We start from the raw sequence: 21966 nt of genomic DNA, 5'->3' as shown, positions 1-21966 counted from the left end.
CACAGCAATTAGGCAGAGAAAAAGAAAGAAAGAAAGAAAGAAAGAAAGAAAGAAAGAAAGAAAGAAAGAAAGAAAGAAAGAAAGAGAGAAATGGAAGGAAGGAAGGAAGGAAGGAAGGAAGGAAGGAAGAAAGAAAGAAAGAAAGAAAGAAAGAAAGAAAGAAAGAAAGAAAGAAAGAAAGAAATTCATCCAAACTGGAAAGGAAAAGTATTTGTTACTTGTTGTGGATGACATGGTACTATGTTTAGATAACCCTAAGGACTCCACTAAAAATGGTTAGAGCTAATAAATGAATTTGGTAAAGCTGCAGGATACAAAATTAATATACAAAAATCTGTTACACTTCCATACACTAATATTGAACTATAACCAACAGAAATCAAGAATACAATTCCATATACAACTGCATCAAAAGGAACAAAATACCTAGGAATAAATTTAACCAAGGAGGTGAAAGACCTGTACCCTGAGGTACAACTATAAGACATTGGTGAAAGAAATTGAAGAAGACATAAATAAGTGGAAGGATATTCCATGATCATGGATTGGAAGAATTAATATTGTAAAATTATCCATACTACCTGAAGCAATACAGATTCAATGCAATCTCTATCAAATTCTAATGGCATTATTCACAGAACTTAAACAAATAATTACAAAATTTATATGGAACCTCAAAAGACTCCGAAGAACCAAGACAATCTTGAGAAGAACAAATCCAGAAGTATCAGGCTCTGTGATTTCAAACTATAATATAAAGCCACAGTAATTGAAACAATATGTATTGGCATAAAAATAGACACATAGATCTCTGGAATATAATAGAGAGTCCAGAAATAAACTCATGCATGTATGGCCAATTAATTTATGACAAAGGGGTCAGGAATGTACAACGAATAAAGAATGGTCTCTTCAACAAATGGTGCTAAAAAAAAAAATGGTGTGCCACTACCTGTGCAAGAATGAAACTGGACCACTGCCTTGCACCATTTATGAAAATAAACACAAAATGGATTAAAGACGTTAATTTTAGACCTGAAAACATAAAATTCCTAGAAGAAAACATAGGCAGTAACCTCCTTGATATTGGTTGTGGTGATAGTTTTTTGACTCTGACTACAAAGGCAAGAGAAACAAAAGCAAAAATAAATGGGATCACATCAAACTAAAAAGCTTCTGCATAGCTCTTTCTGCCATCTTGGAGCCTGTGGAGGCCCTGTGGGAAAAGTAGCCTCCATAGACTCCAAGATTCTCCTAATACTCTTTTTGACAGGACTCCTAAAATGACAAATATGTCTGGAAGGCTGTAGTCCAAGGCCATATTTGCTGGCTATAAGTGGGTTCTCTAGAACCAGAGGGAGAACACAGCCCTTCTTAAAATTGAAGGTGTTTATGCTTGAGATGAAACTGAATTCCACCTAGGCCAAGAAATGTGCTTATGTGTAGAAAGCAAAGAACAACACAGTGACTCCGGGTGGCAAACTGAACAAAACCAGAGTGATCTGCGGAAAAGTAACTCATGCTCATGGAAACAGTGGCATGATTTGCCAAATTCCAAAGCAACCTTCCTGCTAAAACCATTGGCCACAGAATCCATGTGATGCTGTACCCCTCAAGGATTTAAACTTACTGAAAAGTAAATAAAGGTATAGATTTGTTCTCTTGTAAAAAAAAAAAAAAAAAGAAAAGAAAAGAAAAGAAAAAGAAAAACAAAGAAAAGGCTTCTGCATAGCTAAGGAAACCATAAACAAAGTGGAAGGCAACCTACTAAACTTGAGAAGATATTTGCCAATCTGATAAGGGGTTGATATCCAGAATATGCAAAGAACTACAACTCAACAACAACAACAAATCTGATTAAAAAATGGGCAGATGATCTAATAGACATTTTTCTAGTGAAGATATACAGATGACTAAGAAGCACATAATTAGATGTTCAATATCACTAATCATCAGGGAAATGCAAATCAAAAGCCACAATGAGATATCATTTTATACCTATCAGAATGGCAAGTATCAAAAAGACAGAAATAACAAGTGTTGGTAAGGATGCAGAGAAAAGGGAATCCATGTGCACTATTGGTGGGAATGTAAACTGGTATGGCCACCATGGAAAACAATATAGAGGTTCCTTAAAAAATTAAAAATAGAGTTACCATATGATTCACCAATTCCATTACTGGGTATCTATCTGAAGAAAACAAAGACACTAATTTGGAAAGATATATTCATCCTATGTTCACTGCAATATTATTTGCAATAGACAAGATATGGAAATCACCTAAAAGTCCATTGACGGATAAATGGATAAAGAAGACAGAGTAAAAATTTACAATGGAATACTAATTAGCTGTAAATAGGAATGAAATCTCGCCATTTGCAACAACATAGTAGATCTTGAAGGCATTTAATAAGTGAAATAAGTCAAACAGAAAAAGACAAATACTCATTTACATGGAATCTAACAAACAAAACAAAACTAAATCCAGACTCATAGGCCCAGAGAAAAGAGTGGTGGTTGCCTGAGAGCAGATAGATGGGGGAATGGGTAATGGGGATCAAGAGGTATAAACTTCTAGTTATAAAATAAGTAAGTCATGGGGAGGTAATGTACAGAAGCGGGAATACATTCGGTAGCGTTGTGTTAACTTGTATGGTGACAGATGTGACTAGACATTGCAGTGATCAATTCACAGTGTATACAAAAGTTGAATCATTGTGTTGTATACATAAAACTAATATGATATTGCATGTCAATTACACTTCAATAAAAAGAAAAGACTCCCTTTATAAAGAAATAATACTTTATAAAGAAATAAAGCTAGGCATCTATGTAATGTTCTCGTAGCGCCTTTTAAAATACACCTAACCTCTTACTTTTCCCCACCTAGTCTCTCAGATTTGAGGCCCTTTAAATGCCCTGCAGACCCTATGCACCTGATCAATGATATCAAGCAGATTAAAATGTACCCATATCCCATATTAAATAGAATCATTTCGGGGCGCCTGGGTGGCGCAGTCGGTTAAGCGTCCGACTTCAGCCAGGTCACGATCTCGCGGTCCGGGAGTTCGAGCCCCGCGTCGGGCTCTGGGCTGATGGCTCAGAGCCTGGAGCCTGTTTCTGATTCTGTGTCTCCCTCTCTCTCTGCCCCTCCCCCGTTCATGCTCTGTCTCTCTCTGTCCCAAAAATAAATAAACGTTGAAAAAAATAAATAAATAAATAAATAGAATCATTTCGCTGTAAAATTTTTGAAAGGATTTTTACAATTTTGTTTTTGAAATTTTAGGCCTTGGGTAACATGCCTAACTTATAACCAGCTACGATTTCTAAGTGATCAGCAAGCACGTAGAGGAATGTTTGCGATTTAACTTAAAAACTGTTTTCAAATGCAGTGACATTTTTATGATACTTTTTGAAAATGAATGAAGCTGACACAATATTGCATTTTGCTTAGTTATTAACCTGGCCTCCGTACTTCTAATATGCAACCAGTATCTTGTGATCAGGCCTTAAATATTTCCCCAGGCCTGTAAAACTTGGCAACTCTGGAGTGCCTTCAGTTTATTATGAATTAGGCCCACCCATGACATCCCCCGATGTCATCTCCACCAGAGATCTAGCATAGGAGTCCTCGTGGACTGAACCACCAAACACCCAGCCCAAGGGTTGGTCACTGTGTGGTACTGTCTGGTCTTCTCTGCTGATAGTCTGGCATTGGCCAGCCAGTCTTCTAGCAAGCAGTCCACACCCAGATGGGATACCTTCTTTGAGCTTTCAGAACTCCTCGAGGTCTGGTGGCTACACTTAGCTCCTTATTTGAAGCTTTTCTTTTTTCACATCTTTCAAATAAAATCTTTTGTTGAGGTTCAGCTTGACATTAGAAGCTTGATATAATATATAACTGACCACATTCCCCCTCCCCCACAAAAAAAAAAGAAAAAGAAAATTACTTTGGAAAAAGCCTTCAGAAATAAATGGACAAAACATATACCCCCTAACATCTCATATTCAGTCTTGGGCTTCTTGAAGGCAACATTGCAGCTAATAGCCCAGCCTCCCCACCTCTACTGAACTGTTCTGGGGCCAGAAGTCTCCCAGCCCACCACTCCCAACCAATAACCCCACATCCTTTACACTGTGCTACTTTTTAAAATGTTTATTTATTTTTGAGAGAGAGAGAGAGAGAGAGAAAGAGGAAGAATGTAAGCGGGGGAAGGGGCAGAGGGAGACATGACTAGGGGCTCAAACTCATGAACCAAACATTGAGATCATGACTTGAGCTGAAATCGGACACTTCACTGATTGAGCCACCCTGACGCCCCCAGTATGCTGTGCTATTCTAAAGGGAAAATTGGAAACTGTGTAGGTAAACATGGCGTATTGTTCAAATTTAAAATTCTGGGGAGATTTTTCAATATTTACAATTCTGATTTCTTTGTAGAGGTTCCTAAAATAATGACACTATTAAACCTTAAAATTAATACCCTACATTGGGCACAAATGCTCTGCCTTTTATGAGCCTCTTCCCTAATCCATTCTTTCTCTTTATTCATTTAATATCGGTTGAGCCCCTCTTCTGTGCCAGATACCATGCTGAGCCCTGGTGAGTACAGCAGACGGAGTCCCTGGGAATAAAGAAGGCAGCAATTGCAACCCATCGTATCGTGGTGTCTTCTGTAAGTGCTTCGCATGGCTAATTTAAACCTGTTTTACTAAAATTCAACCCCATTTCTCCTTGTTCAGCCCATGGAGTAGGTAAACAACAGCCAATCACTATCCTTTCCAACATAGGTTTCCTGATACTTGAAACACTCAAATTTCTTTTTTCTTGCTCAAAATAAACATATTTTTCCACAAAGAAGATTAGATTTGATGTGTGCAACAAGCCAATGTAACTCCTTTGCCGTGTCATCACATTGTCATTGATATGAAAATATAGAATATAACTTTTCAGTCACATTGAAAGGATAAAGGAAAATAGAGTCCCAAGCGATCAACCAGTTTCTTAGGCATTAATCTACACACTAATCCTGATAATACCATTCTAAAAAAACTGCACTAAAATGAAACAAAAATTTTGCCTCATTGCACAAGCTGAGAAAAAATAACTAATAGGTCTCTATCCCATATGACTCATATCTGCGTACGCTGCCCCCGAAGAAATCAAGACACACTGTCACTGAACAACATTATTATCCCTTAAGAAGGACTGTAAAATGTGTACATCACTCATTCGTTGACATTGAACTTGTGCCAAAACTATTAAGAGCACATATTAATACATATCCCAAATGTGTAGGAATGACTACAGAATAAAACACAAAATGAAATCGGTACTCACTATTAATTTGTCTTTTATAAATGATTAAGTAAAGCATACGAAGGAAATAAAAGGGCAATAAATACCCTTTTATCACAAACCAGGGGATTTCTCTTACTCTGGGCTTGCATACAACCAGTTTAGAAATATGCATAATTGCCTATGGTCAACATCATATCACTGCCAGATCACACATTAAACAGATAACCACTATTATTATAAAAGCGACTTCCTTGACCTCATATTTTGGTCTGGCTAGAAATTCCTGTATTTTCCCACATCAGCTGTTACACAGTGCCAATCTCATGTTGTGCGTGTCACTTTGCCCCAGTATAAGTGACCAGCGCCTTATAGAGCTCACTCAAAGACACACTTATATGCATAGGAATAGCAGAAGTTCAAGAAATATGATCATAGTTCTTGCAGTGCTTTTTAAAATCTCGTCTATGTGTGTTTTTCTATTATAGCTAAGGTACAGTGTGTGTTATTTGGCAGCTGAATTTGACATGAAAATATAAAAGGTTTGGGCAACCACATATTTGGAAATAGAAATCTTTCCTGAAAACATGGCTTTGGTTTTTAAACACAGCTAAATTTCTGGAAACTTCAATTTGCTAAAGACAGCCAAGACTTCAATCATATTTAACATATTCCTGGGGTTTACATATAGTGTTTCAAAGTAATAAACAACATCTTGTTTGGAGTAGCATGAAGAAAATGAGGCAAGCACTTCTTTAGAGTAAAAGCTCCACTTTTAAAAATAGTTTGGAGACTCATTCTTATGTTGGTAAAATCACAAAACACTATTCAGCAAACAAAACATGATGAGCTCAATTCAAGTTGGTAAACATTTTTAGCTGGCTTCATTTGAAGTAAGAATTTTAATGTAACCATAACTTCAAGAATACATCCCTTATAATAGAAACTTGAGGGGCAAAACTTTTTTTTAATTGTTAATGAGAACGACGGTGTCAAGTTGGCATTTGAAAATCGGAAGAGATGTGATGACAGCAGTGAATTCATTGTTTGAACAAGTTTAAAAATCACATTACAGTGCACTAAAATGCACCCACATTTACTCACGAGCAGGCTCACTGCAGTGACCAACAAGCCCCAGGTCTGATTCAATAGCAGAAAATAGACTCCTTCTTTAAGGTAGCATCTATATAGCCACCTTCCCTCCGGCACATAAAACTAACAGTAAAGTTGTAAATCTTTCACATGCTTTTGTCTCATTGGTCTAAACATAACAGTGATGTCTAAAAAATCTTAAATCACTTAGTAAAAATAACAAGCCCTTTTCAATAAGCAAAACATGAGGAATCAAAATAGTACCATTGAAGGAAAGGAAGGAGCTTCCTCTATACTCTTTATAACAAGTAGGTCAGAATTCATTTAACCATGCTTTTTCCCTAAACAGATTCAGTGAACATAAAATCTGTTGTAAGAACAATTATAGATTCACATCTAGACAACTGAGGGCAAACCAACTAATAAGCATTGGAACATCTTGCTCTGTGGTCAACATTCCCTAATTTTGCCTACATGTTATTCTGAACTTGTTTTTATAATCAATATTTTATTTCTGGGGGTTAGTAGGCAAAACATGGGAATTTGTCTGAAGGTTTAAAAGTTGGTTGAGATACTACCTCACACCCATCAGGATAGACGCGCTCCAAAACAGAAAATAACACGTGTTGGCGAGGACGTGGAGACATTGGAGCCCTCATGCCCTGTGGGTGGGAATATTAAATGGTGTGGCCACTACACGAAATGGTGTGTCAGTTCCTCAGAATGTTAAAAAGATTTACCACCTAATCCAGCAATTCTACTTTGGGCTATATACCCAAAAGAACTGGAAGGAGAGTCTCGAAGAGATATTGGTACACGCATGATACAGCAGCATTATTTCATAATGGCCAAACGGTGGGCGCAACCCAAGGATCAATTAATGAGAGCATGTAAGCAAATATACAATGGAATATTGTTCAACCTTAAAAAGGAATGAAATTTTGACAGATGCTACAACATGGACGAACCTAGAGGACGTTCCGCTACATGAAATAGGCCGCTTACAAAAAGACAAATACTCTTATGCGAAGTGCCTTGACTAGTCAAATTCATAAAGACAGAAAGTAGAATGGTAGTTCCCAGGGCTGGGGGTGGGGGAGAATAGGAAGTTGTAGTTTAATGGGTACAGAGTTTCAGTTTTGCAAGAAGAAAAGAGATCCACAGATCACTTGCACAACAACACGAATATACTTAATGCTCCTGAACTGTATACTTAAAACTGGTTAAGATGGTAAATTTTACATGATGTGTATTTTGTCACAAGTAAATGTTTTTAAACATCGAAATAAATTAGATAGATAGACAGACAGACAAAGTCTGTAGCCTGAAGATCAAGGCCAAGCCTGTTACATCATTTTATCATTGAATCTTGACAGCAACACAGGCCATGAGTGATATTATGTCCATGTTACAGGTGGGACAGCTAAGGCCCAAACCTCGAACCTCAGAAAAGAACACATTTCTAGCAAGTGGAGGGTTTGTGAGATAAATGAGTCCACACCTACACTGTGTTCAGTAGCACACTCTGGCTCTCACGCTGACATTAACACCTTACTGCAAATCCCTGTCATTTACTCTCAGGGTCCCAAACAGCAAGCATTGTTATTATTCAATCACCCACGTGTGACTTGGTCTTCATCTTGCATCCATTTATTCAGCACTAAATAGGCACTGGGATAGAAAGACAGGATACCTGGCTTGCATGGTTTAGCATCCAGCAAATAAAAACAGATACGAAAGCAAAAGCCCTGCATGTAAGCAGCAATAAAGCAGATGCATAGCCTTTAGTTGGAGCCCACAGGAGGAAGGGAGAATGCCCTGATGAACGAAAGAACGAAGGCAAGTTCTGCCTTCTAGGCACTTTTATCTAAGACCAACTCCAATGGCTTCAAAGGGGCCGAAGACGTGCTCCTGTGACTTCTGCGGTGATGACTGCCTCTCTGTTCGCCTTTTCATCCTTGCCTCCCTCACTCGTTCAAGATGAAAATACCCCCGTTTTTTAGTAGAGGAGGGAAGCCCTAAAAAGTCTATGTTAAATGTCTCTTGGTAAAAGACGTTTCTGATCTAAAAGAGGAAAGGATTTGTAAAAATCTCCAACCATCCACTTAGAGAAAAAATACTATGAAATATTAAGTGTTTGGCCAAACTTCTCTTCCTACAGTCTAACGATGGACAAATATCAGGAGGAAAAAAAAGGAAAATCAATATTTTAAAGCTATTTGCCTCACTGATACACAGCTTAGACTCTCTCAGAGTCCTTACCAAAAAAAAAAAAAAAAAAAGAAAAAGAAAAAAAGAAAAGATACTTTGCAGTCGTTTTCCAGAGAAATAAAGTTTTATATGTTCCCTATGCAAGCAAGAAGTGATAAGATACAGTAATTTTGGTAATAAACCTTAAGACTTTAAAATTAAAAAGAAATGTCTATAGAGTCACGTCTAGATACGCCTAGCAGAACTTTGAAAGTACACGCACTAAAGAGTGTAAGGTTGTTGTGCAACCTTAGAGGGATGGGGAAGTCTTTTGCTTCTAATTTTATATGATTTTTATGAATGTACAATATACTTTTTGGCATTTTTCAAATAAAAAAGGAAAAGCAGACAAGATTAATAAATGCTTTCATATATGCATATTGCAGGATTAAAGAAGGAAGTCCATCGTCAATGACTATGTTGATTTACATAACAGACACCTTTATCCTTCGTTAACAGGAAGTACTATAGCACAGTGGTTAGAAGTGGGGGTTTTTAAGTCAGACAGACTTTGGTTTGAATTCAAGCCTCATTCTTACTGGTTGTGAGCCGGAAAAACATGATTTATCCACTCAAAACTTATGTTCCCATCTATAAAACGGGGATAATAATACAAATCTCTCGGATTTATTGTTAAGATTTTAGAAGTTAGTATGTGTGGAACATACTGATCCCTCAGTTAAATATAATTATCAGAAGATTACAGGGAACAGAAGAGACCAGGTGATTCTACAATGTTAGCGTTAAATTAGCTGAATATAGACATAAAGGAAGAGGAAAGACAAACTGATAATAGACTGTAAGGAAAGCTTGAATTTGATAATAAGGCAGCTTAATTACTCAGATATTGGTTAGGATAATAATGAAGCTAAATTTGTATCCTGTTTCTAAAGATACCATGTACTTGTTTGCTCTTCTAGTTTCCTAAGTAGTCAACAATCTCAAGAGACTGTTCTTGAGACTTAACCATGTATGATTAAAAATAATAGATGATATTGAAAGCATCTGGTTCAGCAAATGCTCCCAGGACTGAAAAGTCAAGGTACTAATGCTGCTTTTTAAGATAATACAAACTGCTAAAAAGAATGCTGATTGAATTTCTAAAAGGTAAACTGCTTAACACAGAGGAATGAGAAGTTATTTTTTAAAGAGTTAAAGGAGATTCATTTGAAATTTATCACAGTTAAGTACTAAACCAAGACAAGAAAAAAAATGTGATACAAATAAAAGTGGTTAAGCAGAGATTTTAAAAGCAAGCTGTTTGGACAGTTAGTAGAAATCTTTATATGTTTACATAATAAAATCACATAAAATAAACAGAAATAACAAGGTTAGGTTAAAAGGAAAATGGCAGGCAATGAACTTGAAATCTACAAAATGTTTCAAATAATCCTAAACATCTTTATACAAATGTTAAACTGAGCCTCCTCATTAAAGAATATTTTTTTTTTAAGTCAGGGTTCGATGAGGGTCAGGGATTTAACAATGGAGAGGCATAGATTTATCTTGCTGTCTCAGCAAATATTGTCATAAAACAATTTTGCTTTCCAACTTTGTAAAAAGAGCATTTGAGCAGTGTACACATACCAGAAGAAATTATTGTGGGCAGAAAAGTAAAGTTGGCACACTGGCCTTTTATTCCTCTCCTACTGTTACAGAGATTTATTCGTATCTGGGACACGTATGCAAAGCCAGCCAAAGATATTGACAGGGTGGAAGCCATCTTTGCAGTGAAACATGGGAGCTCTTGCCTCCTTTAAGAAATCTGTCCCTGCCAGGGCACCTGGGTGGCTCAGTTGGTTAAGTGTCCAACACTTGATTTCGGCTCAGGTCACGATCTCGTGGTTGTGAGATGGAGCCCCGCCTAGGGCTCTCAATTGGGCTCCCCATTGAGCTTGGAGCCTGCTTGGGATTCTCTCTCTCTCTCTCTCTTTCTCTCTCTCTCTGCCCCTCCCCTGTTCATGCTCTCTATCTTTCTCAAAATAAATAAACATTTAAAAAAAAAAAGTAATCTGTCCCCACCAACCACCCGCAGAACAACTTTGTCTTAGAGATAAATGAAGTCAAGTCACAGTTTCCAAAGTGCCCCTTAAGCTACCTGGATGGAGACAGAACATTCTGGGATGTGAGGATCCAGGCGGATCCTCTCCTGCTGATTTTCCCCAGCTTGCCCATTAGCACAGATTAGTTTACTGTTCACATTGTCCCCTAGACACGAGGCAGAGAGAGCAAGTGGACTAAAACTGAAACAAGCCTTTGACGAGTACGGGAAGTGGGCTAGGGGTAGGGCACAGTGGAGCAGCAGCATCAGGCATCAGGCCAGAGCAACAGGCTCTGATGGACATACAGCGCCCGTGTTTTCCAAACCGAAACTCCTGACACATGGCTTGACAAGTATGATTGTACTTATGGGAACAACAGGACAGAATATTTACAACCCAGGGCTGCCCTGGAAAATCTAGGGTATATAAACACCACATCCATAAAGGCATTGAAAGTGGGAATGCTAACATAACCTACTTTGAATTCTGCAAGTGCTGGCCAGCACATGTGAAAGGAAGCTGAAGTCACCCTCGTCTCTATTTATTTCTATCATAAATGCGTTACGTATTTTTGACACATTTAGGATCTCTATTCCAAAGACTTGCCTTAAGAATAGCAGGTGATATCTGAATGAAATAGATTTTTACAGTTGAGTAGAAAAGCATGCATCATATCAGATTAGATTGTTTGCCAAACTTGCCTGCCCAGCCCTTGCAGGGGAACTAAACTCACCCAGAGACTTCAGTGTATCAGAAGAGAGGAAATATTCTCAGAAAGCCCGTGCATGCTTGCACACAGCTTTCAGACTAGGCTCCATGAGTTTCCAGAAAGAAAATTCATCAATTCAAATTTGTGCCACTTTTTTTCTTGCCTTACATCCATTTAATTACTTGCATGTGAGAGTCATTGTTTCTTATACGACACCCCCCCAAAAAATACTTTAGTGAAAGCTTCTTGTAGAAAGAAAAACAAAGGTCAGTAACCTAATATCCCCAAGCAACCCTACAACAACAAACCAGGGAGGGAAAAAAGTGAAGAAATGCTCAGAACAGGGAAAAGATCTTCATCTGTTTATTCTTTTGACAGTGAATAAAAGTTACGATTTTCCCAATAACTATAAATTGCTCATGTGTCCAACTTTTAGAGAATATATAAGGAGGCCCCATAAAAGATTAGAAGAGTTATTCTGTGTGAGTTAAGAAACTTTTTTAAGGACTAGAAATGCATCAATACAATCCATTTTGTCGTGACACACAGAAACTGGAAGTAGGAAAATGCCTGAGGGATTACCTAACAAAAGGAAAGCTCCTCCCTGTCACATGAGGAAACTGAGGCACAGCAGCATGTCCAAGGTTAGCTAGTTGTAACTGAATCAAGGCCGAACCCCATCTCCTGCAGAGCTTATGGATGAGTTTATTCATCTGTAAAATGAGGGTGCCGAACTCCGAGGTCAATGCCAACCATAACATCCTGCAATGCCGTATTGATTGATTGCTTTGTAATCTACTTATTTGTATTTTGGCTCTTAAATAAAGGTAAGGCTGCCAGGTTTGACATATTTCTAGCCCTTAGAAAGCTGACCTGACAGTAAAGCCCTTCCAAAACATTTATAGAGACAATGTTCAGAACAATTTGCAGAATTTAATAAGGTGACACATTTTGAAGCATGGTGCAGTCGGTTACAGGCAGCCAACCTGAATGGATGCATGTGAGGGAGGTATTATTTTTTTTTAATTTTCAAGATGTCACTGACAAGGGAGACATATGCCAAATGGTAACCTAGGTCTCTGTTTAAAAAAAAAAAAAAATCCTTGACAAAGGCATGAAGAGCAATGAAGAGCATGGTACAAGAAGAATGAGTGAAACATCAAAATAGGATACCGGGAATGAGAAAACATATTGATTAAAATTATTTAAAGTCATCTGAGGCCTCTTCTTTTCCACTTACACCTGGCCCCAAAATACTGCCATGCAGAGGTTTCCCGACATTTAATAGCTTAGTAGTGATCTAGGATAGATCCTCTTAAATCAGAGACTACAAATTAGTATAAAATCAGAGTATAGTTTTAAAATCTTCTATGCTAGTTATAATATTCCTTATTTATCTTTACCATAGACTCTTACCAGTATTTCATAGATCTCCAGGTAGGATTTACACAGTAAAAGAAAAAATGGCTATGTGGAATAAATATTGAATGAATGCTCAAATTGTTAAAAGCAAGAATAGCCAAATTACTACTATAATCTAAAAAAAAAAAATGGTTTGATCAGATGTAGTATATTTTACATGTATTATATAGGTAAGATGCTTTAAAACATAATGGGGAATAAGCCAATAAGCAGAACATTCTTTTTTAGGATCACGGAGTACTTTTTCATAATACGTAGATTTAGTGGAATATCTACACCACCAAAATCATGACTGGAAGCAAATAAGAAAACAAAAGTACTTGGAAAAATTATCTGGAAAAATTATTGAGCAGTCTGGTTGCCTGATTTCCTGACTTATCTCACAACTCTCAGGTTTCCAGGTGAAACTTCCAGATCTTAAATGCGTTTTCCTACATTGACAGAAGTACCCACACTTTGCAATGAAGCCAACCCAGTTTTGAGCTCATGGTTTACTTGCTGTTTGTTCTTGGGCAGTTACTTAACTTCTCAGTGACTGTTTCATTCTCTGAAATAATAATAACATCTGAATCACTAGATTCTTAAAGTGATTAGATTTGATGGTATCCAAAATTTAGCTGTCATGGTGTATGGCACCAGGAGGCATCCAATACGTGGAGGTAGTCCCAGTAACAAGAAAAAGAGTAGTAATGGTCCTTCTAATGTCTTTTTTTTTTTCTCTTGTGGCACATTGTCATGAAATTAACACAGGTCCTGGATTCAGAGAGGGTTGGGTCTGAAGTCAAGCTCTGCTCAGGTGGGTGACAAGAGATTGTCTCTGGTCTGTTTCTTCTTCTGCGAAATGAACACCTTGTTCTTACTATTCTTGTGAAAATTGAATAAGATAAGACATGTTGGTGCTATAACAGTGTCTGGCACAATGGAAGGGATTACACAGAAATGCTGATTCCCAGCACTCCTTGTCCTCACAAGTCACCCCATGCCTTTATTCACTCCAGCACAAGCATGTTCTGAGCCCAGGAAAAATACAAAAGGAACAAGACTGTCCATTCTGGTTTCAAGAAACGGATAAAGAGGCAGAGAAAGAAAGAGAAAGATTATAGGATATGATGACAAATAACTTAAGGGAGTTATAAACCAATCTTGAGAACACAAAAGAATAAAGTTTTCTTGAAAAGTCTCTAAAAGATCTTAAATAGTAGGCCACTTAACACCCACTAGAATGGCTACAATCAAAAAAACAAACAAAAAAATAAACAAACAAACAAAAAAACACCACCACTGACAAAAACAAGAAAAACAACATAAAAAAGCAAGTTTGTGGAGAAATTGGAACCATTATACATTGCTCACAGGAATATAAAATTCCACAGCTACTGTGGAAAACAGTTTAGTGGTTCCTCAAAAAGTGTAACATAGGAGCGTCTGGGTAGCTCAGTCAGTTGAGCATCGGACTCTTGATTTCAGCTTGGGTTGTGGTCCCAGGGTCATGGAATTGAGCCTTGCATCAGGCTCCTTGGGGAGCCTGCTTGGGATTCTTTCTCTCAGCCCCTCTCCCCCATTCATGTTTTCTCTCTCTCTCTCTCTCTCTCTCTCTCTCTCTCTAATTAAAAAAAAAAACAGGGGTGCTCAGGTGGTTCAGTCAGTTAAGCATCCAACTCTTGGTTTTGGCTCAGGTAGTGATCTTGCGGTTTGTGGGTCCAAGCCCCGCATCAGGCTCTGCGCTGATAGTGTGGAGTCTGCTTGGGGTTCTCTCTCTTCCTCTCTCTCTACATGCCCCTCCCCCTCTCACTCTCTCTCAAAATAAATAAGTACACTTAAAAAAATTAAAATAAAATAAAATAATTTTTACAGTGCAACATAGACTCGAGACCCAGCAATTTCATCCCTAGGTATATACCCCCAAAGAATTGAAAGGAGATTTTCAAACAGACACTGGTACATGAAAGTTCACAGCAGCACTATTCACAATTACCAAAGCGTGGAAACAACCCAAGCGGAAAAATACAAGGTGATATACACAATGGAGTACTATTCAGTCAGAGTAAGGAATGAAGCATTGATACATGTTACAGTATGTAGGATCTTTGAAACATTATGTTAAGCGCAAGAAGCCAGTTACACAAGACCATGTATTATGTGATTCCATTTACATAAAATGTCCGGAATAGGCAAATCCCCAGAGACAGAAAGTAGATTAGTGGTCGATTAGGGCTGAGGGAGATGGAGAAATCAAGGGAGGGAGTAAGACCTAAAGGGTATAGTGTTTCTCTCTGTGGAGACAAAAATATTCTAAAACTGACGCTGGTGATGGTTGTATGTATCTGTGACTATACTAAAACTGCTGAATTGTAGGCTTAAATGGATCAATTATAAGGTATGTGTATTATATCTCAATCTGTTTTTAAAAAGAAAGAGAAGGAAACTAAAAATAAAAATAGGAAAACACACACACATACACACAATGTCCTAGGAGTTTGGCCAGACTTCTGCTAGATCCAGTAGAGATAGTGACGTTGGTGACCACTCCAATGCTAGAGCTGAAAACAAAAACTTCACAAAACTAAGAGTATGGCAGGCACAGAGGGTAAGAATGGAACCACTCGTCCAAAGCCCAAGACAGAGAATGGAGCTAGTGTCTTCTGCAGCACTGAGAGGACAAGTGGGAGCCAGGACATGGGAAAGGGGGCCAGAGAACAAGGAGACATACGATCACTATGGATATGGAAGAGTTGCCCCCATCAGAGGCCTGGAAAGCAGGCTTCAGAGTGACCCTGCCATTCACTGGGCACGTGTGCAGGCAAGCTTGTGATCTTTCTTAAGCATCCGTTTCCTGTGAAATGGTAATAAACATAATGCTCACCTCACAAGATGCTTTCAGGGTTTAACGAAACAAGATAGGTAAAGCATGGAGTCAGAGTCTGGCAAACAGTACGCAGTCAATAAGTATTAGCTCCTTGAATCTGTGGGAAGCCAAGAGTTTAAAGTGAGAAATGTCCAGTTATCAACAAAATGTTATATCAGATGATAAAGGTTTCAAGCTTTTTGAACTTTTGAGTAATTTATACACATTATCACTAATTTAACTTCCCCTGATCCATCAAGAAATACACATGGTTTTTTAAAAACCTCTAGAGAATGATGGTAAATGTCTCCTAGACTAATGATACTGATCTGGCCTCAGTAGCTCAAGCTTAGCCATAAAAATAACAAGTTCTTTTATGATGATATTCTAATTAAATATCCCAAACTTTATTCCAGGTATCTGCAATCCAGTATTGGCAGAGCTAATTCAACCAAGAACATTCTGGCCAGCAAATAATAAATTCTCAGAAGCCAAAATTTCCATTTACACCTGTAAATAGAAAATTCAATTTAATGCAAATTGTTAAATAATAAGACCAGTGGGCAATGAACCATACTAAACACATCACATGAAATGGATCAGTCATGCAGCATGGTGACCAGGAAAGAAATTTGTGACACATTCTGTACTGTAGCTAAATGCTACGTGTTTACACACGCATGCACACACACGCACGAGCACTGAACAAGGCGCTTCCACAGAGACACAGCACACACATGAAAAATGTACAAATTCAGATGAGTGGCTGGTTACATTCCTCTCTATTTAAACTCTTTTGGTCACCTTCCATGGGATCATCTAACCATGCAGAATGCTATTTTATACAATGCTTGGCAGAGCAGTTGTTAGGCAGAGGAATCCTGTAAACGGTTTCATTGAAGCTAAAAATCATTAAGAAGTAGATTCGGGCATGCTCTTTTGTTGGACCTCCTCCTTGAGAAAGTTCAGAAGTCACTGTCCACAAATTTAAAAGTAGCAAAATAGTTACAGAACCGCTTTAGCTGTGAGGCACGTAAGTCAGATTAAAACCACTCAGTGTAGATAATTTTTTTTTCTTACCATAATTTGGACAATAGGATATTACTATGCTTCAGAGATTTTGGAGGTTGTTCAAGGTGCTAGATTTAGGATGTATGTTACAGGGTGTCCAGAGAGCAAGGAAGTTGGGGGTGAAAAGTTTGGAAGAAAATAGGTTTGATTTTTAAACATTTTCTAGCTTTCCGCTCTCTCTCTTTTCTTAAAGAAAACATCATGCATCTGAGCTTAGAAACAGCTTAAAAGAAAAAAAAATCACATGGATCGTCTTTCGTCCTAGTCACCAAGGCGCTGACACCCTAACACAGGCTGTTATAACAAGAGAGTAAAATCCTTAATGCTGACGTAACACTTTGCTTTTTGGGTTCCCAGAGTCTGAAGAGTATACAGACCAAAGCCAAGCAAATCTTAGTGGCAGATTTTTTCCCCCGTATGTGTTTGTGAAGTACCTATTTGCCAGAAGCTGGAGGATTTCACAGCAAGTGGGACTTTCAGGCTAAAACTAGGAAATGCCAGGGTGAGTCTGGACAAGTTGGTCACCCCAAGTATTTGTCAATAAAAGACTACAACTGACACTTAATCATAATATTTGATGTTACACACACATCAAATCGACACACATGTATTGAAATAATTTTAAAATCATGCCCATTTAAAAATGAGAATGCGAAATATTCAGCTAAATGATATACTAATTATTCATTAATTTCCCTCAGCATCCTTTTGTTATTTCTACTTCTGTGAGCTCCCATCAAACCTTAAAGGAAATTTTCAGGTGTATTTTCCAATCAGAAGGACCCATGGTCAACCTAAGAATTTACCCCAAGCCCACTGGTCCTCAGGAAATTGGAAAATTTTGAGAAAAGGGTTTTAATGTAAAATTGTTTCTATACTGAATCAGAGAACTGATTTTGCTTTTTGAATAATTCAGCTGAAATTTATGTTAGCCTGAAATATTAATATAATTAAGGAAGTAAAATATTATCTGGAATATGGCTTTACCCCAATCAAAATAAAACATCAAATCCTTTTCTTTATTTTATCAGCTGAGCTTAGCATTTTCTTCTTGCCTAGAAATTTGTTAATGAAACTAATACAGTGAAAGAAAGTTTTTATATTTACCCACCTTTGTCACTCTCCACTTACATCTTCACATCTTTAAGACAAAGAAAACACAGAGTAGCAAAATTATATTTGTTTCTTTCTAAATTCATTGTAGGTATATTTGATTTCTTCCAAATTTCCAATGGTATCTGCTATATTTCGTTACTGAAATATTTCATGTAATTAATTAAGAAGTAGGGATAATGTAGGACCACTTCATCCAAAGATCTACCAGCATATGGAAAACACTGCAAATTACCAAATAAGTCCATTGAGTGAAACATAAAGTAAAAATGAGTTTAAGAGACAGCTGGACATGTTTATGTAGGCAAGGGGGTTGGAAGATATGCTGACAACACAGAGAGGTGTGTTGCAATAAACTTGAAGGAGACAGGCCATTGGGCCAACCATCCCTTTTCTATCCAGGAATTCCTTATGTTCTCATTAGTGTCTCACATCTGGACAGCTGTGTTATTAAAATCTGGTCCTAAACTCGAGTCAATGAAAGGGTTTGGTGTCTCAATTTCATTCTTCCTTTACGTATTGAACACACACACACACACACACACACACACACACACACACATTTCAACTTTTGTTCAAGGAAGCATTTCACATCCAGATGTCAGATTTTTGTGACTCATGGCCAAGGAGAGAGAAGGGCTCTGTGAACAAGCTTGTTCTGATCATGTCCACCTCTGTCTGATACGAGTACATATTCATGGCACCTCACTTTCATAAATACAACATTCTAAGCAGTCCTTTGCATGACCACCACCTTCAGTTTGGAGTTAGGCCTCAAGCTTCTATAGCTCAGTTTCTTGGGAAGAAAAAAATATTTTAAGGGTTAGAGAAAAAGGGCAGTTCTCATTCCTTTATCTTTCCTCATCTTTTAAAATATGTGGTTAGGAAAGATTTTGTACAGGATTGGTTAGAAGCCAAGAGTTTCACTGACCCTTTTAGTCATTGCCATTTCACATTTCTTGCCTCAGGAAGTGGTTGAGCTTTTGAACACATTCATATTTTAATATAAATGATGTGGGCATAACCTGCATCTGAATATAAATACCAAGCACCTGCTTTAGCACTTTATAATTAACACACACTTGGATCCCCACTGTGTCATTTGCTCTAAATCATGGTCCCGTTAGGTTGGTGCTATTATCTTATGTTTTTACACATAGAAACTGAGATCCAGTGAAGGTAAGGGACTTGGCTAAAATCACTTGCCCAAGTGGTAAGTGGTCGAGTTAAAGCATGTGCTGTGTAGATCCACCTTTCAATATATGTGTATGTATATATATATATATATATATATACACACACACACATGTAAATACATATATAAATACGCATATAAAAGTAAATATACACACACACACATATACATGCATACCTGGAAACATGGATATAAGATGAACTTACATTCAAACAGAAAATAAAGTCCCATCTCTAAAGTGAGTTTTAAAAAAATAAAGTTGAGCAAAAAACATAAACAAATGATAAACTTAAATCTATTGGGTCCATTTCTAAAGACTTAATCCTACATGGTAACTAGATAAGCATATGTACTATTTCATTCTCACAAGTTAAGAGTAAAGATGCCTGGGGGGTGTCTGGGTGGCTCAGTCATTTAAAGGACCTACTCTTGGGACTCTCAGTTTCAACTCAGGTCATGATCTTGCGGTTTGGTGAGTTGGAGCCCCACATTGGGCTCTGCACTGACAGAGCGGAGCCTGCTTAGGATTCTCTCCCTCCTCGCTTTCTGCCCTTCCCCCACTCACATCCCTCTCTCTCATTAAACATTAAAAAAAATGTTTTAAAAGGGTAAAGATACCTAAGGAAACAAAATTCATACAATTTACTAATTAAAGTCTTCTTTATAGTTTTGCTATCCTTTTTTGTTGTTGTTGTTTTAGGCTAAAAAAATTATAGCCATTACAGTTAATAATAAATGAATCAAAATACTGAATTGTTTGTTTATATTTGTTTACATTTCAAGCATCATACCCTTCACAGTGAAAACCCAGGCACCACCTGTGTTCTATTGAACTGACACTGAAATAATATTGTCTCCACGAAAGCCAAATCCACACTCAGAAGCTATTAATTGCTCTTGGTGTACACAGAAGCCTTACTCAATATTTGGGCACCACAGATAGTATTGGAATACAAACCAATAGGTGAGAGAGAAAGAAAGAGAGAGAGAGCAGCTGTGGTGGCAGGACGAGGGCACTGCGGAAAGAGAGACCGAGCCTGACACCTAAGGAGGACAAGACACCCTAGAGCCTCATAAGGAGCAGCTCCCCAATACCCAATCCCTTCTGATTATTCACTGTATCTGCTTTGGTGCCCATTCCATCATTTGGTTCTCTCCTGGAACTGAACCCTGGCCTGGCCTGAACCCCAGTTTGAGGCTCCTCCCCCAATAATCTGTCTAGCCCTTACCAGTAGCCTCCTGTCAGTCACCAGAGCCTATCCATGAGACCCAGTAGCTGATTGGAGTCCTACTTCCACTGAAACAGAACCCCTCAGAAAGTAAGAGGTACTGCCTCACACTTGGCAAGAAGAGCCACTGAGCTCCTGAAAGAGCCCTGGATGTTGAGGTCAGCCTCTCATGGACTTTGTGCATCAAAGCCCTCCAGCTACTGTCGTTGAAACATTGGCCTCCCTCCCTGAAGTTCTGACATTAGACTTTCTCCTCACTCCCTCCGAGCCAGCTCTGAGGTCCCAACATGCCTTTAGCCCAGCCTGGAAGGGTTATAACATGTCACAGGTGATTTAAACTAATTTCAGTGGTGGTTAATGGATTTCAAAGACCTGACCTTTTGTGCATTAGGAAGATCTACTCTTTCCTTCACTTTATTTTGTAGCTATCATTTGGCTGGATGGCCTGCTGTCTATATTCCCAATAGCATTCATCACGCACAATCTGTCTTCCCTGCCAGCCTGCAACGATTAGGTCTGTATCCTTATTCTCGGCATGGAGTCCAACACATAGTAGGGAATTGGTAAGCATTTGCTGAATGAATAAATATGTGATACACGTGTATAATTGTCAAGCAGTTCATTTGTTTAGGACATGAAGTGCCCCATCACATATTTGAACTTATTAACTGGCCAATAATCCTGATGCATTAGTAAACACATTTAAACTTTAACATATTGGGGTGCCTGGGTGGCTCAGTCGGTTAAGCATCCGACTTTGGCTCAGGTCATGATCTTGCAGTCTGTGAGTTCTGGCCCTGTGTTGGGCTCTGTGCAGACAGCTCGGAGCCTGGAGCCTGGAGCCTATTTTGATTCTGTGTCTCCCTCTCTCTCTGCCCGTCCCCTGCTCACGCTCTGTCTCTCTCTGTCTCTGAAAAATGAATAAACCTTAAAAAGAAAAATTAAACTTTAACATATTTACACATAAGGGCACACTTTCAAAAACCATTTAACCAATGTCTAGGGGTAGGTAGGAGGAAGATTATAAATATCTTTGCATTCAGTTGTTGTTTCATAGTATATACAGAATTTAGTTTGTATTACTGGCCTCTCAAGAGAGAATTGAAGCACAAATAATATGTTTTTACCTGCCATCTTAACATGTGAAGTTTTTCTCCCTTCAAAAGAGTATTTGCCAACTTTGCTTTATAAAATTCTAAGTAAACAGAAGGAAAAGACAGCCCCTTACTGGAAGTAGCATTTTCATTCAACAACAGAACTATAATAAATATACCTTTTCTTGGGCTTCACATTCATCAGCAAAAAGTCCAGAAAACTATAGGTAGAATATATTGAGATAGCCTCCTTATCTTTACTTAAAACTAATAATTTTGTGACTTCATGACAAAAAGAAAAAATTATTTTTCAATGTTCAGTATCTATATGATCCCGGCTGCCCCTACTCTCCCATCTCAAATAAACTCAAATAATTTTCCAATTTTGTTACCAAACCACTCTCTTGACCAACTGTTTATGACTTGGTGCCTTTATGTACTAAAGACAAGTGACAAACCAGTTATGGAAGAGAAGAGAAAAAATCTCTTCAGGTTGCTCTCCTAAAACCAAGGCTCCCTTTCTAATGTGTACACATATTTGTACATGTATGTATCAGAACTAATCTAAGTCACAGGGCAGAATTCAATTCCATTTTGATGGCTC

The 21966-nt window shown here is 38.0% G+C and overlaps 1 long non-coding RNA gene and 1 pseudogene across 8 annotated transcripts in view; one reads left to right on the top strand and one right to left on the bottom strand.

Annotated features, from left to right (window-relative positions):
* The window catches only part of LOC121030521 (uncharacterized), a 49351-nt gene that overhangs the window by 12550 nt on the left and 14835 nt on the right, over positions 1 to 21966 (bottom strand). For 4 of the 8 annotated variants that reach the window (XR_005790269.1, XR_005790270.1, XR_005790263.1 and 1 more), the window contains one exon: positions 15679 to 15778. The exons of 1 other annotated variant lie outside the window; for it this stretch is intronic. This is a non-coding gene — a long non-coding RNA (uncharacterized LOC121030521). Of the gene's footprint in view, positions 1 to 11740; positions 13867 to 15678; positions 15779 to 17842; positions 17873 to 21966 lie in introns of those variants that run through there. 3 more of the 8 variants (XR_005790267.1, XR_005790264.1, XR_005790266.1) reach the window with 3 other exon arrangements.
* On the top strand, positions 1293 to 1659 carry LOC121030520 (60S ribosomal protein L35a-like; annotated as a pseudogene).

Source organism: Herpailurus yagouaroundi, unplaced genomic scaffold (assembly GCF_014898765.1).
Source record: "Herpailurus yagouaroundi ecotype Mexico unplaced genomic scaffold, PumYag 140, whole genome shotgun sequence".
Taxonomy (NCBI): domain Eukaryota; kingdom Metazoa; phylum Chordata; class Mammalia; order Carnivora; family Felidae; genus Herpailurus; species Herpailurus yagouaroundi.
Note: the sequence above shows the minus strand (reverse complement) of the source record. Positions and strands in the feature narration are given on the sequence as shown.